This window comes from Rhincodon typus, chromosome 5 (genome assembly GCF_021869965.1).
Source record: "Rhincodon typus isolate 14 chromosome 5, sRhiTyp1.1, whole genome shotgun sequence".
Lineage (NCBI taxonomy): Eukaryota > Metazoa > Chordata > Chondrichthyes > Orectolobiformes > Rhincodontidae > Rhincodon > Rhincodon typus.
The window spans coordinates 34,863,209-34,887,381 of record NC_063336.1 but is presented as its reverse complement, the minus strand read 5'-3'; the positions used below and the strand labels follow the sequence as shown (position 1 = coordinate 34,887,381).

Below are 24,173 nucleotides of genomic sequence, written 5' to 3'. Positions count from 1 at the left end.
TTTTCATCTCGAGTGATTTTTTTTAAAAAATTGGTTAGCTCTGTATTTGTATTTTGGTGTCTTCCTATTTCTAAACGTTTTCTTATTGTAAAAAGGCCTGATTTAATTTTACACTTGATTTAAGGTGCAACAAAGTGGGATATAATGACTTTACAAAAATACCATGAGAATTTGTTTTATGCCACATGTAATCTCTGCTTTGTTAAACCATAATTCATGTTTTAAGCTATCCACCAATAAAGATGCAGATGTTGGCAGTAGGCTTAGTAAGATAATGGAAACTGCCTCGCTAGCCTGCGTTGAAGGAAAGAGAACTGGAAGCCTGAATTATAATACTTAGCGACAGCACAGCATTGACAATTTCCTTTATTTTTAAAGTGTTCCTTATGCAGAATGTACTTGACAGGGACAATGTGGCAGAATAAGAGACTTCTTTCAGAGATTTTTGAAGGTGGAGACAGTGAAGCTAAAGTGAAGCAATTTGGGAAACGCATTGCAAAGAGTGGGAAAGTATTTGCTGGAAGATTGACCTCTGATGGGGTAAATCGTGAAGGTTGTTTAATATAACAATTAAGTGGTGGCTTCAAGTTAGTGATGGGATTGTGGTGTAGCGACAGGGAACCAATGGAGTTTGTGTGATGAAGGTTTGTAATATTACCAATATTTGGGAGCTTGTGTTCCGAAGTGCAGGTAAATGTTGGAGTTGTTGGTTAGTTCGCTGAGCTGACTGGTTCTCTTGCAAATGTTTCATCTCCCTACTAGGTGACATTGTCAGTGCTGTGTACCCTCTGTTGAAGCGCTGTTGTTCTATCCCGCTCTGAATTTATACGGTCCAGTCTGTCACGGTGGGCAGCGCTTCAACAGAGGCTACACAGCACTGACTATGTCACCTAGTAGGGAGATGAAACATTTGCGAGAAAACTGGTCAGCTCAGCGGACCAACCAACAACTCCAATGGCAACCCGAGCTGCAGATCTTCATTAAAACATTATGTAGGTAAATGTATTTTTTGTTTAAATCTCTTTAAATCTAATCTTTGACCAAGTTTTTGATCCTCTGAGCTGATATCTCCTTCTGTGGCTCAATGTCAAATTTTGTTCATGCACAGAGCCTTGAGATGTTCTGCAATATTAATACGTACTATATAAAATAAGCTGTTGAAGAACAGATTGGTTAAGTTCAGAGAAATCTTGATAGTTTGGGCCTTTATGCTGAAGAATGTCATGCACCAGGATGATGCAAAGGGCAGGAGAATAAAATGTTGGAATTTTCTCTGTAGCGATACAACACAAGATTTGGAAGCTATTGGTGAGCAAATCATTGAACCCTTCTACAGTTGTTTGCAGCAAATAGGTTTTTGAATCAAACACAACTTAAGGTTATGATATTAACCCAGCTCAATGGACTGAATGATGTACTCCTGTTTTTATGTTCTAATATAACTGTGTTCTTAACCCTGGTAGGATTGATTGTTAGTTAGGATTATACCTGAAAATATGGCAACTTGAGTGAGGTATTGATTTTAGATGGAAGCGTATCTCATCATCTGCCTTTAGGAAATAGGAGCTGAAAGGTCGGGTTGGAGCAAGCAGATTGCATGTGGTTTCTCTTTGAATTTTGGTATTTTTAAACACAGATCAATAATTTAGTGCACTAAAATCAATGTTTGATATGAAGAATTTATACTAATTCACCAACTTTGGCACGTGTAGAACATTTCTGAAACTTAAATCTTTTGTGCATACAATTAGGGAGGATTATTCATTCTGATAGAATTTATACTTGAGTGCTTGAACTGCTGATTTCAGTTTGTTTGAAACTTTGTATTAAGCAGAGCGGTTTTTGCCGACCCAAGAAGATTCTTGAGAATAACCTAAATTGCTAACTAGTAGTTAAATTTCCATCTGTTTAGGGCTTGGTATATTGCATGTTTGAGAATTTTTCATCTTGGTGTGTATTTTTATTTCTTTAATCACTATATTAGAATGAACAGATAAAACTAATTGATCTTTTGTGGAATTCCGTGCACTAAATTAATGAAAACTCTCTTTCTGTGCTTAATTCCGATGTCTTCATGTCACTGTTTGTCCCTGACTCACGATAGTTGCTTCTGGCACATTTTCGTCCCTTTTTAATAGCTGGAGTTTATATGTGATATTGCCAAAGAGCTCATTAATGCAGGTTGTTTGGGCCATGTGGTGAGAATGGGAATCATTAGGATAATCTTTTTAAAAAGTCTCTCTTACCATCTCCTCCTCCTCCACACATTTATTGTTCTACTCACAAAATCTCATGGTTTCCCTATCCCTTTAAGTTTACTACTATGTTACTTCTTTTAGTTTGCTACTATTTCCTCCTCTTTTTGTTAGCACCTCTGAGACTTATTGCTATCTTTTTCCACTTTGAACACTCATTAAAGTCCCTGCACCCTCACTTTTTAGTTCCCCTTACCAAAATCTTTCATCTGTTCTGCTCCTTTACAGCAAATGTGGAAGGTGATGATGTCGCTACCATTCTCAATCAAACCATTTACCACTGCTCTCCTGGTCATGCCTACTGCTCCTGCTTCATAATTTTCCTTCTTCTCCACCTTCTCCCAAACACCTCCCATCTATAAAATTTATAAGTCACTATAAGACTATGAATACTTACATTGATGCAATGTGCTGTTGTTCTTGCAGCTGTGCAAAGTGACTGCAGAACATACTAATTGCATTTGCAATCACTGTATGGTGAATGAATTAAGCCAATATTTAGCTTGATATCTGTGATTATATCTGTATAATTAATAAAAACTTGACATCGTTAATGAGCAGCCTGTATGTTGACTCAAACTCATTGACTTGCATTTATTTGATTTTGGGGATGTTTAATGTCAGCACCACTTCATCATATTGTTAGCATTGTATCTTATTGGCATTCAGGCCCATATTAGTGCTGCCTTTTTATTGAACTCTTCAAGGGTAAAATTTCCATGATGCTGTTGGTATTTGTTTGCACATAGGAGAGTGTTAGGTTTTTTTCCCTCTCTATTGGTGTCTGCTGCTGCTCCATTTTAAATAGCTCCAGGCACCAGGTGGATTAATTTTAAACCACCTCATTTACAGTGCAGCACAGAGTGGAGTTGTTTGTCAAATAAAACCGCATCAAAAAGTCTGCTGTTCGTGGTCATTTTAAATGGTTTTATTTAACAGATACTGTGTGCTTACCAAGATATGACCAACTTGGGTCACTTCATTAGGTCCTAATGATGGATTGTATTGTTTTGTAGAGCATTATTTGTTGTGTTTGAAAATAAATATTTTATCCTCTTTGCATAACCTTGGTATCACTCAGAATTATATCTGAAATATCATGGGCTGCTTTACATTCAAGCCATAGCCCAGACTTCAGCAGCAGCTCTGTAAAATGAGGTATTATTGTTATCTCAAGAGCTTCTGCAAACCATCTCAAGAAGTGGTTTTCATAAAGGTAGCAGTGCTGCCAGTGCCAAACATGTCAGTGTGAGCCGTTTGTTTGGTTATGGATGAATTATATCCCTATTTGCTAGTAGTAAGATTTCTGTAGATTTCTGGGTGTTATGCTCAATTGTTAGAATTAAGTTTATTGTCACGTGTACTTAAGTGTAGGAGTACAGTGAAAAGTTTACAATGTCACCCCTCATGGCACCATCTTGGGTACAAAGTACTTAGTACAAATTTTAGATACAAAATAGAGGAATAAAAAAACGTTACATTACCTTAGTGATTCATAGTATAAGTTAGAAAATAAGAAAAAAAGTTAAAAGGATAAACATTACAGTCAGATAAACAGATTACAGATAAACATTATATTGTAGTAAATCAGCACAGGGGGCTTCTACACGTGGTCTGGCCGGCCTCGCAAGCCGCTGACTGCCTGCACCTGTCCCCAGCCCTAAAGCAATCCATGCTCTGCTCTATGCCTCCAGCCCGCTCCGCTCCGCTCTGCTCTGCTCTGTCTCTCATCCGCTCCACTAGATATTACAAATACGTATATGTTCTTTGAAAAGGATGCAATGAAAAGTAACAATTGTAGAGAGGGTGGGCAATAGAGGAATTTAGTCATGGTTATCTAAAATTAGATGGCCAAATCGATCGTGGGATTGAGAGTCCTTCTGAAGTTTGAAAAATGCCAAATGGTATATGCCAAAGGACTGTCAGAGATGAGTGGGGCTTAAAAATAAAAGCTTGATGTTAGAAAGGATTTATTTATTTAGAAAGTAGTGTGTTTGAATGGGATTCTTGGGAAAATGTAATATGTAAACATTATTGGAGATGTTCTAGGTTGATAGATATTATAATGGGGCAAGAAACGAATAAATAAAGTGGAGTTAGATTATGAATGTAAGCTAGCAATATACATAAAAATGGGCTGTAGAAACTTCTGTGGGTATGCAAAGAAGAAATGTTTGGCTATGACAAATGTGGGTGCATTACAGACTAGATTAGGAGAATTTATAATGCAGAATAGAGCAATAGCAGAGAAGCTAAATGATTACTTTGTGTTTGTCTTCAGTGAAAAAGATACAAGCAATCTTCCAGGATTAGATATCCAAGAGATTAGGGAGAATGGGGATTTGAAGGCAATTAGCATTAACAAGACAGTTGTGTTGGAGAAACTTGTGGGCAGAAGGTTGGTAAGTCCCAGGAATTGATATTTATGTCAGAAATGTTGAAAGACATAACTATGGAGTTAGTGAATGCATTGATGATCTTCTAAAACTCTCAAAATTCTGGAATAGTTCCTGCAGACAGAGGTAGCAAATGTCATCCCACTCTTTAATAAGGGAGGGAGAGAGAAAATGAGGAACGACAGACCTGTTGGCTTTACATCAGTAGAGTTGTAGAATCATAGTCATAGGATCTGTTTCTATGCTGTATAACTGTTCGGTCCAACATGCTGACCAGATAGCCTAAATTATTCTTGTCCCATATCCCAAATGCACCACGCTCTGCACGGAAAAAGTTGCCCCTTAGGGCACTTCTATATTTTTCCCCTCTCACCTTAAACCTATGCCCTCCAGTTTTGGACCCCCCTATCCTGGGAAAAAGACCTTGGCTATTCACCCTATCCATGATCCACGTGATTTTATAAACTCTAAGCTCACCCCTCAGCCTCTGACACTCCAGGGAAAACAGCCCCAGCCTATTCAGCCTCTTCCCCCTATATATCAAACCCTCCAACCCTGGCAGCATCCTTGTAAATCTTTCCTGAACCCTTTCAAGTTTCACAACATCCTTCCTATAGCAGGGAGACCAGAATTGAATGCAGTATTTGAAAAGTGGCCTAACTAATGTCCTGTACGACCCTCGCATGACATCCCAATTCTCATACTGAATGCACTGACCAATAAAGGCAAGAGTACCAAATGCCTTCCTTGCTACCCTGTCTGCATGTCACCCCACCATCAAGGAACTATGAACCTGCACCCCAAGGTCTCTTTGTTTGGCAGCACTACCCAGGAACTTACCATTAATTGTACAAGTCCTGCCCTAATGTGTCTTACCAAAATGCAACACGTCACGTTTATCTAAATTAAACTCCATCTGCTATTCCTTGGCACATCAGCCCATCTGATCAAGGTCACATTGTCCTCTGAGGTGACCTCCTTCGTTGTCCACTACACCTCCAATTTTGGTATCATCTGCAAACTTACTAACCGTACCACCGATATTTACATCCAAATCATTTATATAAATGACAAAAAAAGCAGTTGTGCCAGCACCGATCCTTACGGAAGAGAGTAAGTGCTAGAATCTATTTTAGTTATATGCTTAGATAATATAAAAATCCGTTTGGACTTGGTCAGCGTGGATTTTTGAATAGAAAATCATGTTTGAAAAACTTGAAATATTGTTGCTGATAGAATTGATAATATAGAGTCTCTGGACATGGTGTACTTGGATTTTAAGAAAGTTTTTGATTAAGTCCCTCACAGGATGTTGGTTAGCAAAATTAAGGCATGTGGGATAGGAGATGTTGTATATGGGTTAAGGATTGAATAACAGGCAGTAAACAGAGATTAGGAATAAACAGACCATTCTCACATTGTGATGAGTGGGGTACCACAGGATTAGCGTTTGGGACTTAGCAGTTCACAATATATATCAACAGTTTGGATGTGGGAACTAAATGTATCACTTTCTACTTTGTGATGACACAAAGCTTGGTGGATAAATGTGTTATAGAGTCAGAGTCATACAGCATGGAAACAGACCCTTTGGTCCAACCAGTCCATGCTGTACATAATTTCAAACTAAACTAGTCCCACCTGCCTGCTCCTCGCCTATATCCCTCTAAACCTTTCCTATTCATGTACTTATCCAAATGTATTTTAAATGCTGTAATTGTACCGGCATCCACCGTTTCCTCAGGATGTTCATTCCACGTGTGAACCACCCTATTTGTAGAAACTTTGCATCTTATGTCTTTTTTAAATCTCTCTCCTCTCACCTTAAAAATGTGCCCTCCAGTCTTTAAATCCCCCACCCAAGGGAAAAGACAACTACCATTAACTCTATTTACAAACAGCACCCTGACTAGGATCAGATTCACCAGAGAAGAGGAGAAGGACAAACAGCTCCCATTCCTGGATGTCAAGGTGGAATGCAGGACAAATGGGGAATTCCTAATAAAGGTACACAAGAAAGCCACATACACTGACCGAGTACTGAATTTTCAACAGCAATCACCCTACACACACAAACAAAGTTGCGAGAGAACATTATTTAAATGGGCAACACCACACTGCAGCAGCACAGAGCTACGCCAAGAAGAACAGTACCTCTTTCAAGTATTCAAAGACAATGGATACCCGAAAAACTGGGTCAGAAGATGCCTATCGCACGCATGACAACAGGAAGATACTACATGCCGTGACACACTCACCACTCTACTTTACATCAGGAACACATCTGGACTGACCACAAGACTCCTATGACCACTGGGCAGCAGATTAGCACACAAACCTACATCAATCCTATGCCAACTGCTCACCTGGACCAAAGACCCACTACCCACTATGGACAGGACCAATGTCATATACAAGATTCCCCGCAAAGACTGCGACAAACACTACATTGGGCAAACAGGAAGGAAATTAGACACAAGGGTACACGACCATCAATTGGCAACAAAAAGACATGACCAGTGCTCCCTCATCTCCATCCACATGGATACGGAGAACCACCAATTCGATTGGGACAACACCAGGATCCTGGGACAGGCAAAGCAGAGACAAGCATGGGAATTCCTAGAAGCCTGGTACTCCACTAAGAAAGCCATAAATAAACACATAGAGCTAGACCCCATATACACTCCATTGTGAAGGAAAACTGGAAGTGAGGTAATCCAGCTTAACAGACCCCAGAGTTTAAATAACAGGTGGGAAAACACAACACCGCTTCATCAGAGGCTGCACTGATGATGTTACCCAGCAGGGTAATGAAACTTCTGCAAACTAACGAACCAGCTCGGCGAGCCAACCAACCTCAACATCCACAACCCGAGCTACAAATCTACTCTAAAATCTTAGGGAACTCTATCTATACCTCTCATTATTTTATAATCTATCAGGTTGCTTCTCAGCCTCCTATGCCCCAGTGAAAGTAGTCCCAGCCTATCCAGCCTTTCTTTATAGCTCAAACCTTCCATATCCAACAACATCCTGGTAAATTTCTTCTGAATCCTCTCCAGCTTGATGGTAATCTTCCTATAACTGGGTGTCCAGAACTGGACACAGTATTCCAGAAGAAGCCTCACCAATGTCCTGAACAACCTCAACATGACTCCCAACTCCTGTACTTAAGGGAGCAATGAAGACAAGCATACCAAATGCCTTTTTAAACACCCTGTCTATATATGACGCAAACTTCAAAGAATTATGTACCTGCACCCCGACAACACTACCCAAGGCACTACCATTAATTGTATAAGCCCTACCCTTACTTGTTGTACCAAAATGCAATACCTTGCATTTATCCAGATTGAACTCTACCTACCATTTTTCAGCCCATTGACCCATTTGATCAAAATCCCTTTGTAATTTAGAAAACCTTCTTCACTGTCTGCTATGCTGCCCATTTTGGTGTTGTCCACAAACTTACTAACCATGCCTTCTATATTCTCATCCAAATCATTTATATAAATGACAAACAAAAGAGGACCCAGAACCAATCCTTGTGGAACATCGCTGGTCACAGGCCTCCAGTCCAAAAAACAACCCTCCACCATTACTCTCTGTCTCTTGCCATTAAGCCAATCCTGTATCCAATTGGCAAGCTCAACCTGAATCCCATGTGAACTCATTAGTCTACCATGCAGAAGCTTGTCAAAAACTTTATTAAAATCCAAATAAACATCTACAGTTCTGCTTTCATCAGTCTTAGTGGTAACTTCCTCAAAAAACTGAATCAAGTTTGTGAGACGTGATTTTCCTTACACAAAATTCCTAATCAATTTTTGCCTCTCTAAATGTCCATAAATCCTATCTTTTATAATCACCTCCAACAATTTACCCACAACCGAAATCAAACTCACAGGTCTATAGTTCCCCGGTTTCTCCTTACAACCTTCCTTAACCAAAGGTATAACATTAACCGCCCTCGAGTCATCATGCACCTCACCCACAGTTATAGATGATGCAAATATTTCTGCAAGGGGTCTCACAATTTCCTCCCTTACTTCCCACAATGTCCCAGGATACATTAGAATAGGCCCTGGAGATTTATCATGTCAGTGAATGAACAAGATCATGGCTAATGGAATAGAATGTGGCAAAAAAGCGAGACCATTCACTTTAGTGGGAGTAACAGATGTGCAGAGTATTTCACAAATAATAAAATGTTAGAAAGTGTATATGAGCAAAGGGACATTTGTGTCCTTGTGAATAAGTCACTGATGGCTAGCATGAAGGTGCAGCAAGCAATTGGGAAGACTAATGGTATGTTAGCCTTTATCACAAGAGAATTTTAATAGAGGAATGTTGCTTCAACTATATAGAACCTTGGTCAGACCGCACCTGGATTTCTCTGTGCAGCTTTGGCTCTCTTACCAAAGGAATGATAGAGTTTCAAAGAATGAGGTGGTATTGTTGAAACTCACAAAATAATTAAAGGGTATAGATAGTGTAGGTGCAGATACAATACTTCGCCAATAAAGGAATCTAGAACCAGAGGAAACAATATTAAATAAGGGGTAAAACACTTCGGACAGAAAGTAGGACAATCCTTTTTACTCAGTTAAAAATTTTTGGAATTCTCTACCCCAGACAGCTATGAAAGCTTAATCATTTGAGAAAGTAGATTGACAGCTTTCTAAATACCAGTGATATGAGGAGATTTGGGAAAAAGGTATTAAAGTGTATCATCAACCATGGTCATCATGACAGTGCGGCATTGGTGGGCTTAATGGCCAACTTCTGCTCCTACCTTTCTATTTTAAGCTAGTACAGAAGTGGGCTTCAATAGGCTCAGCCAGAAGATGCGATAAAGGAAGTCAAAGCCTGAATTCTGTTTTCATGTCACTGACTTTCCTTCGATCTTTACTTACTCTGAGCTGTTTCCCAGCCAAGTGATTCAGCCAGATATTTTCCAAGAATATTTATTCAAATTGAATTGAATTAGCTTTATTGTCACGTACTCAAGTGAGTATAGTGAAAAGTTTGTACTTCGCCACTTGCAGCGCCATCCTAGGTACAAAGGTACCTAGGTACAGCTTCTTCAGTTAGAAGATCGTAGAAAATAAAAATAAAATGTCCAGCATTGCAGAAATAAATGTTCAGAACAGTGGTCTTCTACCCAGACCACGCTGGCACCTAGACTCCAGTCTGCACCAAGCCTCGGCTCCAGACCGCGCTAGACTTCACCTTGGGAATCATGACGCTGGGAGATTGTTCTAGTGTTGCCTCAAGTCCAGGAGACCACAGTGAGTCCCAGAGGCTACCACACCATGCTGGAGGTCGCAACACCACGCCAAGCTGGAGGGCCACCACAGGAGGCCATTATGCAAAGCTGGGAGGCCACTCCTAGTTGTGTCTGCGCTGATGTTGGGAGAGACAATGAAAAAAATTACAAAGAGGTGGATAAAAAAGGAGAAGAAAAAGAAGAACGGGCGAAGCAGATGAGCTAAGTGATGATCCCATGTGCCAGCTGCATTGATTTCTAGGTGGTAGAGTGCCTGGGTTAGTAGGATGTTGTTGAAGGACTTTGGGTCTTTTAGCTGGTGCACACTGCATGCTGCATTGTGCTGGCTATGATGAATGTATAAGACTGTGTAGGTGAGAGATCAACTAATTGGGCTCCTTTGTCCTGGATGGTGTCAGGTGTTTTTGGAGCTACAGATGAAGTATTTCTTCACACTCCTGACTTGTGTCTTGCGAGTAGTGGAAAGATTTTCTGTACAGAATATCAATACAGCTATTAACATCATTTCATAAAGCATCAGCCACTTGTTTGACTGACAGAAGAGGTATTTTGACTCCCTGCTTCTTTGAAATGAGCCATACAGATCAGGTCTGTGCAGTCAACAAAGATCAAATTGTGTTTCTTGTCATGCACTAGCTACTAAAATTGCTTTGGCATATTAACATCAAAAACTAATACAAATCTATGAGCTGTTTTCTTGCTTGAATAAATTGAATTTTACTTGAATGAATTGAATTTTTCTGCAGAGTGATCTTATGTGGAAAGGGAAGAATTAGTTTTGGATCAGCTGACTAGCATGTTCATATTAACCTGCATTTGGCAGAACTGAATAAAATCTGCAGCTTTCCATAATGGGGCTTTGCTTTCGTTTTTTTTTCACTTGACAAATTTTGCTTAAATTGTGTTTGTTTTATTGATGGGCATGTGTATGTTCTGTTTGTTGGAGGTGGAGATACATGTTTTTCTCAAATTTATACTACAGACCTTTACTTTGTTTTTTATGGGTTTCTGCAACTTCACTCAAACAGTTGTTGTTCATGTGAGTATAGATGTGGAGAATGTTGACAGATCATTCAGCTGTAAACTGAGAGCATCACAATCTACTCTGATTCTGTCCTTACTGCTTTAACTCCTAAAATCATTCAATGACGTGTGCATGTATTTTTCAGTTTCTTTGAAATCTGTTCTTTTACAGTAGTATTTGTTCAAGCAGCTACATCTGTTTATATATTATCCAGTCTCTACTTCCTGAGGTTTCATGATTCTATAACTCAAAACAAATTGGTTGCCGTTAAAACAGCAGTCATGCCTTCCATCAGAACCTCCAATCCTCTTAGTAACCATTTAACAGAACTATTATATTTCTGAATATACAGGACCCCTTCATACGGTTGTGTCCCTGCAGAATAAAACCATTATATTGTCTTTCTTAAAATAGCAACATAAAATCAATAGTATAACTGAAGTACACATTGAGATTCTGAGATGTACAGAAAAACAAATCATTGGTTGGGTTGGCCCTCATATCTGAATCCTTTAGGTCAATGAATTTCACACTTGTTGTTTTGTTTATTTTTGATTTAAATTATTTTGAAGAATATCATTTTTGAAGAGGAGAAATTACTGACATGCCCCTCAATTTCTGCAATTTGTAAAAATAGCATATATTGTCACTGACACCAGAAAGGTAACTGGCAGAATGGTAAATTCTGATTAACAAGCAGCATCTTAGAAGTTCTGAAAATGCTAATAAGATAGATTTTGTAAAAAGAAGGCAGAAAGAAAGCTGTGTTTATCACAGCCATAGGTAGTAATAAGCCTCATTTTGTTTTGCATTTGCTCTTATAACTCCTTCGACACAGCAGGGCAGCAGTGTTTCTGTGTTGTGACAAATGTGTGCCATCACACAAAGGGACAAAAGCAGAACCATTTCTGAGAAATGTGAAAATTATTCAGGCTTTCTTTTACAACACCTTTTTTTTTCCTCTGGCTGAAATATTTTGAAAAATAATTTTGTCAAGCTCCCGTTGTTTGAGGGAAGTAACATTAGTGGCCTGTCTCCGTAGACAGATCAAGAGAAAGACAGATCAAGAAAAAGACAGATTTGAAAATCATCTTTCACCTATAAAATCATAGAGTTTTACCAGAAATCTGCAAATGCCATCTCCCTATATTTATTGAATGGTGAGCACCATGCAGAAATCTGAATTAAGGAATTTAAAAACACAGCTTATAATGAAATGTGAGAGTAAAGAAGGAAAGAGATTCAATGTAGATTTCCAGAAGTGCTTTTGCATAATTGCCTGGTTTCAGCTGAGGTCAAGACATTATTCAAGTGTTTTTAACCAGTCTTAAGAAATGTAAATGAGTACGTTTGCATAGGCTTCCTGAAATTCTGTCCATTTAAACGAAAAATGTGCTGGCACTGAGATGGACAGAAGTTTTTAAGGATATCAAGCAGACCAATTCAGTCACTTTGTCACTTCTAACACTTTTCTTTCCAGCATTGCATAAAATGGAAATTGACATTTGTGTACATTGTGCTTTCATTTTGTTACTTGTGTACTTTGGATTTTTTTTATTATAATTTGTTAAAGTAAATTGGTAAAAGATGTGTCCTCAACTGAGTATGAAATCTTTCAAATCGAATGGAAGGATCACAGTGACTAATTCATGAATACCGTAACATCATTTGGTTAGACTCATAATTTCAACATGAAATTTAAAAGCAAGATCAAATGCCTTCTCGTGATTCTACCAATTGCATTGAGCACACATATAGCTGACTTTCAACTTATTCAAACTGATGGTTATCTGTATGTGGGTTTCAACATATGAACACTGTTCTCATTCTGAATGAAGGTCAACTGGGGCCACTATCCACAATGAAAATTTATAAGTACAAGTTAGGCTTCTGTTCTCAATTTACTCTGAATTGGTAGTCCTAGTAGGAGTACATGTAGTTCATAGATGGGGTAGGTGCTTACGTTGAACTTTAACACCACTAGTAGGTCTTTGTGGATGGATTGCCCATCACGTTTTAGCCTTCTGAGTTGTCAACAAGCAAACAGAATTTATATTATATAGCTGTTGAATTCCAATCCCCAAAAGGTTGTGTTTTGAAGTTGGGAAGAACAAATCTCAGAAAATGTAACGTCAAGAGGATCAGCAACAATGGAAGAAATTATATAAATATAGAAAATAGGAGCAGGTTTAACCATTTGGCCCTTTGAGCCTGCTTCACCATTCAATATGGTCATGGCTGATCATCCAACTCAGTACCCTGTTCTTGCTTTCTCCCCATATCCTTTCATTCCTTTCATTCCTTTTAACCTAAAGAGATTTGCCTCATGTCTTCATAAATCTCTCTCCCTCTCACCTTAAAAATGTGCCCCGTAGTCTTGAAATCCCTCATCCTAGGGAAAATATAACGACCATTAACTCTATCTATACCTCTCATTATTTTATAAACTCCTATCAAGTTGCTTCTCAACCTGGTATGCTCCAATGAAAAAAAAGTCCCAGCCCTTCCAGCCTTACTTTGTAACTCAAATCTTTCATACCAGGCAACATCCTGATAAATCTCTCCTGAACCATCTCCAACTTGATAATATCCTTTCTGTAATGGGACGACCAGACCTGGACACTGTGTATTCCAGAAGATGCCTCACCAATGTTCTGTACGAGCTCAACATGACTTCAACTCCTATAATCAAAGGACTGAGCAATGAAGACAAGTGTACCAAATGCTTTTTTAACCATCCTGTCTATATGTGACGCAAACTTCAAAGAATTATGTACCTGCACCCCTAGGTTTCTCTGTTCTACAACACTACCCAAGGCCTTACCATTAATTGTATAAGCCCTATCCTTGTTTGTTGTACCAAAATGCAGTCTTTCACATTTATCCAGATTGAACTCCACCTGCTATTTTCAACTCATTGACCCATTTGATCAAGATCCCTTTGTAATGTTAGAAAACCTTCTTCACTGTCTGCTATGCTGCCCATTTTGGTGTCGTTCACCAACTTATTAACCATGTCTTCTATATTCTCATCCAAATCATTGATATAAATGACAAACAGAAGAGGACCCAGAACCAATCCCTGTGGAACATCGCTGGTCACAGGCCACCAGTCCGAAAAACAACCCTCCACCATTACTCTCTGTCTCTTCCCATTAAGCCAATTATATATCCAATTGGCAAACTCACCCTGAATCCCATGTGACCTAACTTTACCAATTAGTCTACCATGTGGAACCTTGTCAAAGGCTTTACTAAAATCCAAAAAAAAACGTCTACTGCTCTGCCATCATCAATCGAACATAGAACATAGAGCAGTACAGCACAGTATAGGCCCTTCGGCCCACAATGTTTTGCTGACCTATTATCCTACTAAGATCAATCTACCCTGCATACCCTATATTTTTACTATCCTCCATGTGCCTATCCAAGAGTCATTTAAAAGTCTCTAAACTATCTGACTCCACTACCACCGCCAGCAGTGCATTCCACACGCCTGCCATTCTCTGTATGAAGAACCTACCTCTGACATCTCCCCTATATCTTCCTCCAATCACCTTAAAATTATGCCCCCTCGTAATAGTCATTTCTGCCCTGGGAAAAAGTCTCTGACTATCCACTTTATCTATGCCTCTCATCATCTTGTACACCTCTATCAAGTCACCTCTCATCCTTCTTCGCTAGAATGAAAAAAGCCCTAGCTCCCTCAACCTTTCCTCATAAGACCTGCCCTCCAGTCCAGGCAACATCCTGGTAAATCTCCTCTGCACCCTCTCTAAGGCTTCCACATCTTTACTGTAAGGAGGTGACCAGAACTGAGCACAATATTCCAAGTGTGGTCTAACCAGAGTTTTATTGAGCTGCAGCATAACCTCGCGGCTCTTAAACTCAATTCCCCTGCCAATGAAAGCCAACACACCATACACCTTCTTAACAACCCTATCAACTTGGGTCGCAACTTTGAGGGATCTATGGACGTGGACCCCAAGATCCCTCTGTTCCTCCACGCTGCCGAGAATCCTGCCATTAACCCTGTAATCTGCATTCAAATTTGACCTTCCAAAATGAATCACTTCACACTTTTCTGGATTGAATTCCATCTGCCACTTCTTTGCCCAGCTCTGCACCCTGTCAATGTCCCATTACAACCTACAACAGCCGTTCACTGTGTCCACAACTCCTCCAACCTTCGTGTCTTCGGCAAACTTACTAACCCACCCTTTTACTTACTCATCCAAGTCATTGACAAAGATCACAAAGAGCAGAGGTCCCAGAACAGATCCCTGTGGAACACCACTGGTCACCGAGCTCCAGGCTGAATACTTTCTATCTACTACCACCCTCTGTCTTCTACTGGACAGCCAGTTTTGTATCCGGACTGCCAAATTTCCCTGAATCCCATGCCTCCTTACTTTCTGAATGAGCCTACCATGTGCAATCTTTTTGGTAACTTCCTCAAAAAACTGAATCAAGTTTGTGAGGCATGATTTTCCTTACACAAAACCGTGCTGACGATCTCTAATCAATTTTTGCCTCTCTAAATGTCCATAAATCCTATATTTTATAATCACCTCCAACAATTTATCCACAACCGAAGTCAGACTCTCAGGTTTATAGTTGCCCGGTTTCTCGTTACAACCTTTCATAACCAAAGGTATAACATTAGCCACTCTCGAGTCATCAGGCACCTCACCTGTAGTTATAGATGATGCAAATATTTCTGCTAGAGGTCTCACAAATTCCTCCCTTACTTCCCACAGTATTCTGAGATACTTTACATCAGATCCTGGAGATTTATCTACCTTTATATTCTGTAAAACCCCCCGAACTTAGTGAGGAAGTGGCTGATGTGGGTACAATTACAATGTTAAAAAGACATTTGGATAGATATATGAATAGGAAAGGTTTGGAGGGATATGGCAGGTGGGACTAGTTTAATTTGTGATTATGTTTGGCATGGACTGGTTGGACTGAAGAGTCTGTTTCCATGCTGCATGACTCCATGACTCTATAACTCTTGTCATAAAGATTCATCCGGTTAAGGACACAGAATAATTTAATAAATACTTGAGGAAGGATATACTTGCCAAGGAATGCAGCCAAGGTTTTTATTGTCCTCCTTAACAGTTCTGTTTTTTAAAATTGATTTGACAATCACATTCTAATTATCCATGTCTATTGATGACTTTCTGTATTTTGTGTTAGCAAATTTTGATGTTTTACTTCAATTTCCAAGTCCAAATCATTAACTTAGCTTGTGAGGAACAGTACTCCATGACACATTCCTGTGGAAAAACTGCGTTCCATGTTTTGCAAGTCTGAGTAGCTAACCCTAAACTTCTCAGAGACAGTAAGAACTGCTGATGCTGGAGTCAAAAATAATAGTGTGGAGCTGGATGAACACAGCAGGCCATGCAGCATCAGAGGAGCACGAAAGTTGATGTTTCGAGTTGGGACCCTTCTGCAGATTTTCTGAAGAAGGGTCCCGACCCAAAACATCACCTCTCCTGCTCCTCTGATGCTGCCTGGCCTGCTGTGTTCCTCCAGCTCCACACTGTGTTAACCCTGAACAACTTACTGGTTTTGATTTTGTTCATAGAGTCTTAGAGCTGTAAAGCACAGAAACAGATTGTCCATGCCAACCAGATATCCTAAATTAATGTAGTTCCATTTGCCAGCATTTGACCCATTTCCCTCTAAACCTTTGCTATTCATATAGCCATCCAGATGCCTTTTTAAATGTTGGAATTGTACCTGCTTTCACCACCTCCTCTGACAGCTCATTTCATACATGCACCACACTGTGAAAAAGTTGCCCCCTTAGGGCGCTTTTAAATCTTTCCCCTCTCACCTTAAACCTATGCCCTCTAGTTTTGGACTCCTCCCCCCTAGGGAAAAGACCTTGGCCATTCATTCCTTCCATGCCCCTCATGATTTTATAAACCTCTTTAATGTCATCCTCAGCCTCCGACGCTCCAGGGAAAATAGCCCCAGCCTATTCAACCTCTCTCCATAGCTCAAACCCTCCAACCCTGGCAACATCCTTGTAAATCTTTCCTGAACCCTTTCTTGTTTCACAACATCCTTCCTATTGCAGGGAGACCAGAATTGCACGCAGTATTCCAAAAGTGGCCTAATCGATGTCCTGTACAGCGCAACGTGACCTCCCAACTCCTGTACTGAATGCACTGACCAATAAAGGCAAGCATTCCAAACGCTTTCTTCATAATCCTGCCTGCCTGGGACTCTACCAACAAGGAACTATGAACCTGCACTCCGTGGTCTGTTTGTTCAGCAACACTCCCCAGGACCTTACCATTAAGTGTATAAGTCCTGCCCTGATTTGCATTTCCTAAATGCTGCCTCAGACATGAAGCTAACTGGTCTACACTCTTTCAGAATTGGTTTATCTCCCTTTTAAAATTTAGAAATAACATTAGCTGTCCACTTCTGGCACAATTTGTTTTCATGAAGTATTTATAAATTCATGTGCAACTTTAAACTTCAATAGCTTTACATATGAACTTGATAGAAATTTTTTCATCGAATTGTTAATTGAATTCCCAACGTACCATGCATTTTCCTATAATGAGCAATGAATTTTCTCCTCTCAAGGGTTTTAACACCTTCAGTGCTGTGCACCGTAGCACACAATTTGCTCTTTCTTCCATTGTCGTACTTTTCAATCAGGAAAATATTAACATATCTTTAACAGTAAAGTGAATGGTTTGGTTGCATTATGTCGCCATCTTCTAGGTGTTCAAATTATTGAATACCTTCACTTTATTGTGCAAACATAAACACTAAGAGCTCCCGCTATATGAGGCAAAAGAGCACTGTTTACTGTTAATATGTATAACATCAAATTAAAAATGGATGGGGTAATTCAAATACTTCAGCAGTTTTAAAAAAAACAGTCTTTTCAAAATCTCTGGCCTATCTGAGCAGTTTTGGTGAGTTATTCCAGTCATTTTGTAGTTGGTACATGTAGCTGCCACTGAGAGTTTGTATTGAGGGGAGTGAATGTTGAAGTTGGTGAATGAGGTGCCAGTCAAGCAGGCTGTTTTCTCCAAAATGATGTCAAGTGTGTTTAGTATTCTTCAAATTACACTCCTCTCAAGATGCACCCGGGGTCTCCCGATGAGCGAGGTGCAGGTCCAGTTCAGGGTGAACCCATGCTCTCCAGGCTGGCATTTTTTTTCTCTCGCTCTTTTTCATCTTATTTTCTTCATCTTCTTGATGTTGTGGGGAGGCCGGAGCAGTGTCAGTGGGCACTCCTGGCTTTGTAGGCCCAATGTGTGGACTCCTGGAATGGCGTTTGCAGCGCTGGTGTAGTCGGGACTCCTGGCTGCGGCGGGCCTGAAGCAGGGACCTTGCTGAAGTCCCAGAACTGTGTTTGGGACCCTGGCTGATAAAGCTGGACTCTATTTAAGTACTTCCTTTTATTCTTCTTGTACCTCAAAATGGTGCTGAATCATGACGACAGAACACTTTTCACTGTGTCTCCCTAGATATATGTGACATTAAATCATTCATTCGTTCATCTGTGCAAATGGAGGATATTCCGTCACACAGTTGACTTGTGCCTTATAAATAGCGTAAGGGGGAGACAGAAGGTGAGTTACTCACTACAGTATTCCAAACCTGCTGTTATCGCTATGGTAGTTATATGGCTGGTTCATTTCAATTAATGGTCTTGCATCATTGGAGACCAGATGAAGTAAGGAGAGCAGATTTCCTTCCCTAAAGGACATTCGTGAAACAGAACTGAAAATGGTTACATGGTTGATATTAGACTAGTTTTTAATTCCAGAATTTTTATTGAATTCAAATTTCACCATATGCCATAATCTGATTCAAACCCATGCCCACAAACCGTTCTCCTGGAGCTCTTTGATACTCATGTGGTAACATTATCACTTTGCCTGTTTCCACTTAGGTTTATCTTAAATAAGGATATGCCCACCAATTCAGTGAGCTACACAAATTTCTTGAGTGCAGTTATGTATTGGTGATAATTGCTGGCAAAGCCACGATGCCCACATACTGTGAATGAATGAAATAGCATGCAAAGTTACGAAGTAGGAGGATAGGTTCAACATTATTTTAAAGTTCAAGAAAAGTTAGGGTATATGGATCCTGAAGATTGGCAACTTGGATAGTTTCAGGCTGAATTAGATGGTTCCTCTAGGTTCGGCATTGAGATAATTTAAAATATGTTGAAGGATCATTTATCTTTTCACATGGAGATGGCAGTTGTTGGGTTGATTCATAAAACTGGATTCATAAAATTGGAAATCTTACAAATGAGGAGAAACTTGACTAACTTATTCATTTTAAAAGCATTGCATTGTCTTGGTTTTCGAGTTGTTAACGTTGTTGACATTCTGTCAGTCTTCAATATTTATATGTGTTACTAGCCTGCGTTCTGTAAGTCAGCCTTGCCAGATATATGGTGCCTTAGTCTTCATTCCAGGGTTAGCTTGGACCTGTTGTCCAACTATATCTCCTACTTTGCAGATCTGCTTTGCTCCCTGGCCATTAACAATATAAGTACAGATCATGCAGTTTTGATATTGATGCAACTGCACGTTAGAAACCATCCATGATATTCTAGTTGTTGGGGTTGGCTCAGAACATTCCCATGTATTGTTATATATATATGTATATACTGTTCAGTCCATTTCAGACCATTCTAAATTTGCATCAATGAAAACTGTTTCCAAATAAAAGCTGTAAACCATCCCAGTACAAAACTAAACTCATTTGTATATTAAACCGTACGAACAGTTTAATGGGAGTTGCAACTTTTTGAAGGAGATAGAAATATATAATGCTAACTTATATTGAACATAAATTAATTGCTTCCTAAAATATTTTATGATACTTAGCTGTATTAGATCTCTAACCTTGAATGTATTGTTCCTCATCTGTATGTTTTCAGTCTGTATTCTTTTGACTTTCAGTTCACAACTGATATTGTCATTTATAAATTTATACCTGTACTGTATGATAACTTCCACATCTGAAACATCTGACTTATTTGTTTTAAATTGCTAATTTTGTGTTTTTCTATTTATTTTACCCTCCATTTCAAATTTAGATTTGCGTAGTGCCAGTCCTCCAGCTGTATGGTTAATAAGTGCGCTGAAGACTCCCTTCATTGCTTTTGTTGGCTGATGTGCAAATTAGTCAGCAATAGACATACGAGCGAGGATGATAGACTGGACATTTTCTGTTTGTTTTCTCGTCATGTCTTTCTCTTCCTTCTTTATTTACCTTCTAGCTTATTTCTAGGCTTTCTCCAGCAACATAGCCTCTCTGTTTCTGTCCCTACTTCTCCCTTTCTCTTTTTTCCCCAGCCTTTGCTGTTCCTTCCCTTTTTCATTATCCCATACACCAGATCCTTTTCATGTAAGCTCTGGTCCCTGCTAGCCTGCTCCTCTTTTTGTCATATCCCCTCTTTCATTTTTTTCCCCCTCCCTCTCTTCCCCCTTTACAAAGACAAAGAACAAATGAAAAATAAGCGAAAGACACCAAGGGATTAATGTAATCAAGAACAGTTGCTTGACAGAAATTTTAGTTTCTTTTGAGAGCAATGCCAGGAAGATTAACTGAATATTTTTGTAATGTACTAAATTAACCATTTTCATTTTATTTTTAAATACAGCCCTAGGACTAGAGACGTGTATTTCAGACTGTAATAGGTAGCCTGAGCAAAGATCTTACCTATGCTTCTATTGTAAATCATATTTTTGTTTCTTACTATTGACGAGATATTTGCATGTAAATGAATTATTTGTGAATGCAGTAGGCAGTAAGTTATTGCAGAATCAAACACAAATCAAATGTTTTCTTAATTCACAAGTTTATTGTGTGAATTGCAAATTGAGATTATTTATTTACTTAGTGTGCAGCATGGAAAAGTGCTGAACGTTTTCATAATTTACTAGACAGTATTCTATTTAAATTAATAATATCTCACATTCATTCATAAATTCAGTGAACATTGTTAAGAGTAATTTATTGCTGCTCAACTGCATCTCATGTTGCAAGTGCTGCTTTCTTATTAACTATATTCTTGATAAGTAAACCCTTGATCTGAGGAGTCAGTCTAGTGAACCTCTTTTAAATTGCCTCCAATGCTTAGGATATCCTTTCTTAAGTGCGGGGACTGAAACTGTACGTAGTATTCCAGTTGTGGACTCATCAACACCTTGTACTGTTCTAAACTCCAACCCCTTAGCAATATAGGCCAAAATTCCATTTACCTCCTTAATTCCTTGCTGCACCTCCATGTTAACATATTGTGTTTCATGCACAAGAACACTTATCCCTCTACAGAGTGGGCTGTCTCTCCATTTAAATAATAGCTTGCCTGGTGATTCTTCCTGCCAAAGTGCATCACCTCACATATTCCTATATTAAACCCCATCCTATCTGTATCCCTACGCAGGTTCCTTATGTCCTCATCACAACTTGCGCTCCCACCTATTTTTACATCATTAGCAAGCTTGAATACATTACACACTTTTCCCCTCCTCCAAGTCATTAATATAGATGAGAAATAATTGAGGCCAGGGATTGATACTTGTAGCACTCCACTGCTTATGTCTTTCAAACCTGAAAAGATCTACTGATCCTGACTGTCTTCTATTTGTTGACTAACCCTCAATCTGTGGTCCTAAATTACTTCAAATACCACGAGTTCCAGTCTTGTGTAATAGCCTTTTACATGGCTATTACACAAGATTGTTTAATGCCTGTCTGAAAATTCAAATGTCCGATATCTGCTGGCTTATGAGTTTTGGTTGCTGTATCTTCAAAGAACTCTGGCAAATTTGTCAAACATGATTTCCTTTTCACAAAACCATGTTTACCCTTACCAATTGCCTTGCAATTTTTTTTCTTCATTTTGGACTCTACCGTTTTCCCATGACAAGTGTTAGGCTAACTGGCATGTAGTTTCCTGCTTTCTGTCTCCTTCCTTTCTTGAACAGGAGCATCACATGAAGTTTCCTAATCTGAAGGAACCTTGTCAGAATCCAATGGGTTCTGGAGTATTTCAATACATGCCTCCATTATTTCTTGCAGCCACTTTATAAACCTTGGATGCGGACGTTCAGGTCTTGGCGACTTGCCTGCCTTTATTCCCATTAGTTTGTCAAAATCTTTATCTCTCATATTAGGGATTGTTACAAGATCTTTCCTCCCATTAGCACCTTGTTTATCTTTTTTTTGGGATGTTTATAGTGTCCTTCAATGTGAAGACCAACGCAAAATATTGGTTTAAATCATCTGCCATTTCTCTGTTCACTGTTACCAATTCCCCACTTGCATCTTCCAAGGTTCTCACACGTGGAGAGATGTTTCCATTAGTAAGAGAGACTCTATCCTGAGGGTACAGTCTTGGAGTGAAGGGACAACCCTTAGAACTGAGATAAGGAGGAATTTCTTCAGCCAAAGGGTGTTATTCCATGGAACACATTGCCTCAGAGGGCTGTGGAGGCCAAGTTGTTGATCCCTTTACTAATCAAAAACCTATCTATCCCTGTCTTAAAGACACTCAAAGGTTACAAGGAGAAAACAGGAGAATGGCATTGAGAAACATGTCAGCAATGATTGAATGGCAGAGCAGACTTGATGGGCTGAATGACCTAACTCTGTGCCAGCATCTTATGATCTTGTCATCTAACTTAGGCATTCTCTTCCTTCTTATTTCCCTATTCCATTCAAACGGAGAGGTTACGGGCCAAATGCTGGTAAATATGACTAGGTGTGACTGGGGTGTCTAGTTAGCACAGACGAATTGGACAAAAAGGTTTCCGTGCTGTATGACTTTTTGACTCTATGATCTGAGATAGGATTTCTCAACTTCCAATTTCCCTTGAGCATTTATCTTTAGAGACCTCTAATGCTACAAATGCATCCCTCTTTGACACTTGCTTCTGTCTTTGGTCCTGACAGCAGAAATCCTGCTGGTCATTTGTTTGTATGTACAGTGATTTCTATAGCCAGGGTTATCTTGCATTTGTGGTGGTTTAGTTCTGAGAGGTGAACAGAAAGAAAATCTAGCCAAAATTTTAATATCCACAATCTGTTATCTTTAAGGGAAATTGCCTCATGCTATTTCATTGGTCCCTGTGAAAAATTGAGGGGGGTGAAAATAGTTCATTTGTATTTTGCAACACCAGTAATTCAGTACATTTATACATTTTATCTGGAAAAGATCAGCTGTTTCTAGTGGCAACTTGAAGTGCCATAAATAATTATCAGTAAAAGCAGCTCATTGAAGTCCCTTAAAAGAATTTTGCTTCTTTATACATTGCAAGTTTTAATAAGAAATGGTTGTGTATTGGTAATATAACCGGGCTGCTTGTTCAGAAGCCCCTGATAATGCTTTATGGGCTTGAGTTCAAGTCCTGCCACAGCAACTGGTAGATTTTAGATTACATTAATAATATCTGGAATAGAGAGATAATTCCACGGTCACTATTAGACTATTGTTGATTGTTGTCAAAATGCATTTGCTTGACTAATGTCCTTTAGGGAAGGAAATCTGCTGTCCTTATCTGATTTGGCCCAGAGCAATGTGGTTGACTCTTAACCACCCTCTGAAATGGCCTATTAAGCAGCTCATTTCAAGGGCATTTAGGGACAGGCATAAATACTGGCTTTGCCAACGAAGGTTGGTAAGTTCAATTGAATAAATTGTAATTCTTCAAAATTAATAAAAATTGTGATTTTGATTGAGTTTTATCCCATTTTTATATCCAACATTAATGTTTCATATTTCAAGTTGACACTTTAGGAATGACCTAACTTGTTCAAGTTGGACAATGTGAAGATAATTTTCTGTATCTGATACATTGTACAGTTATTGGGAAAGATATCAAATAATATACACTTGTACTTGAATAGCTTCCACCATTGTATACACTTGCTTTCAAATTCAGACACAACAGCCTGATATGGTACCATGATTTCAAATTATAGACCCATTAGTAGCATGATGTAATGCATTTTTTGAGGTCTTACAAATGAATCACCTGACATATGGTTAGAAACTATAATCGCTTAGATTTGATATGCTAGTATTTTGTTTGTAAATTATGCCTATATCCCATTATTAAATACTTTAACTGTTCTGAATTTGCTTGATTCACAAGTAAAAGAATAAATGTCACTAAATTACTCTTTTTTTA

General features: G+C 39.1%; 1 protein-coding gene across 1 annotated transcript in view; it reads left to right on the top strand.

The window, feature by feature from the left end:
• rngtt (RNA guanylyltransferase and 5'-phosphatase) overlaps positions 1–24,173 on the top strand; it is a 261,175-nt gene that overhangs the window by 128,593 nt on the left and 108,409 nt on the right. The window lies entirely within an intron of this gene.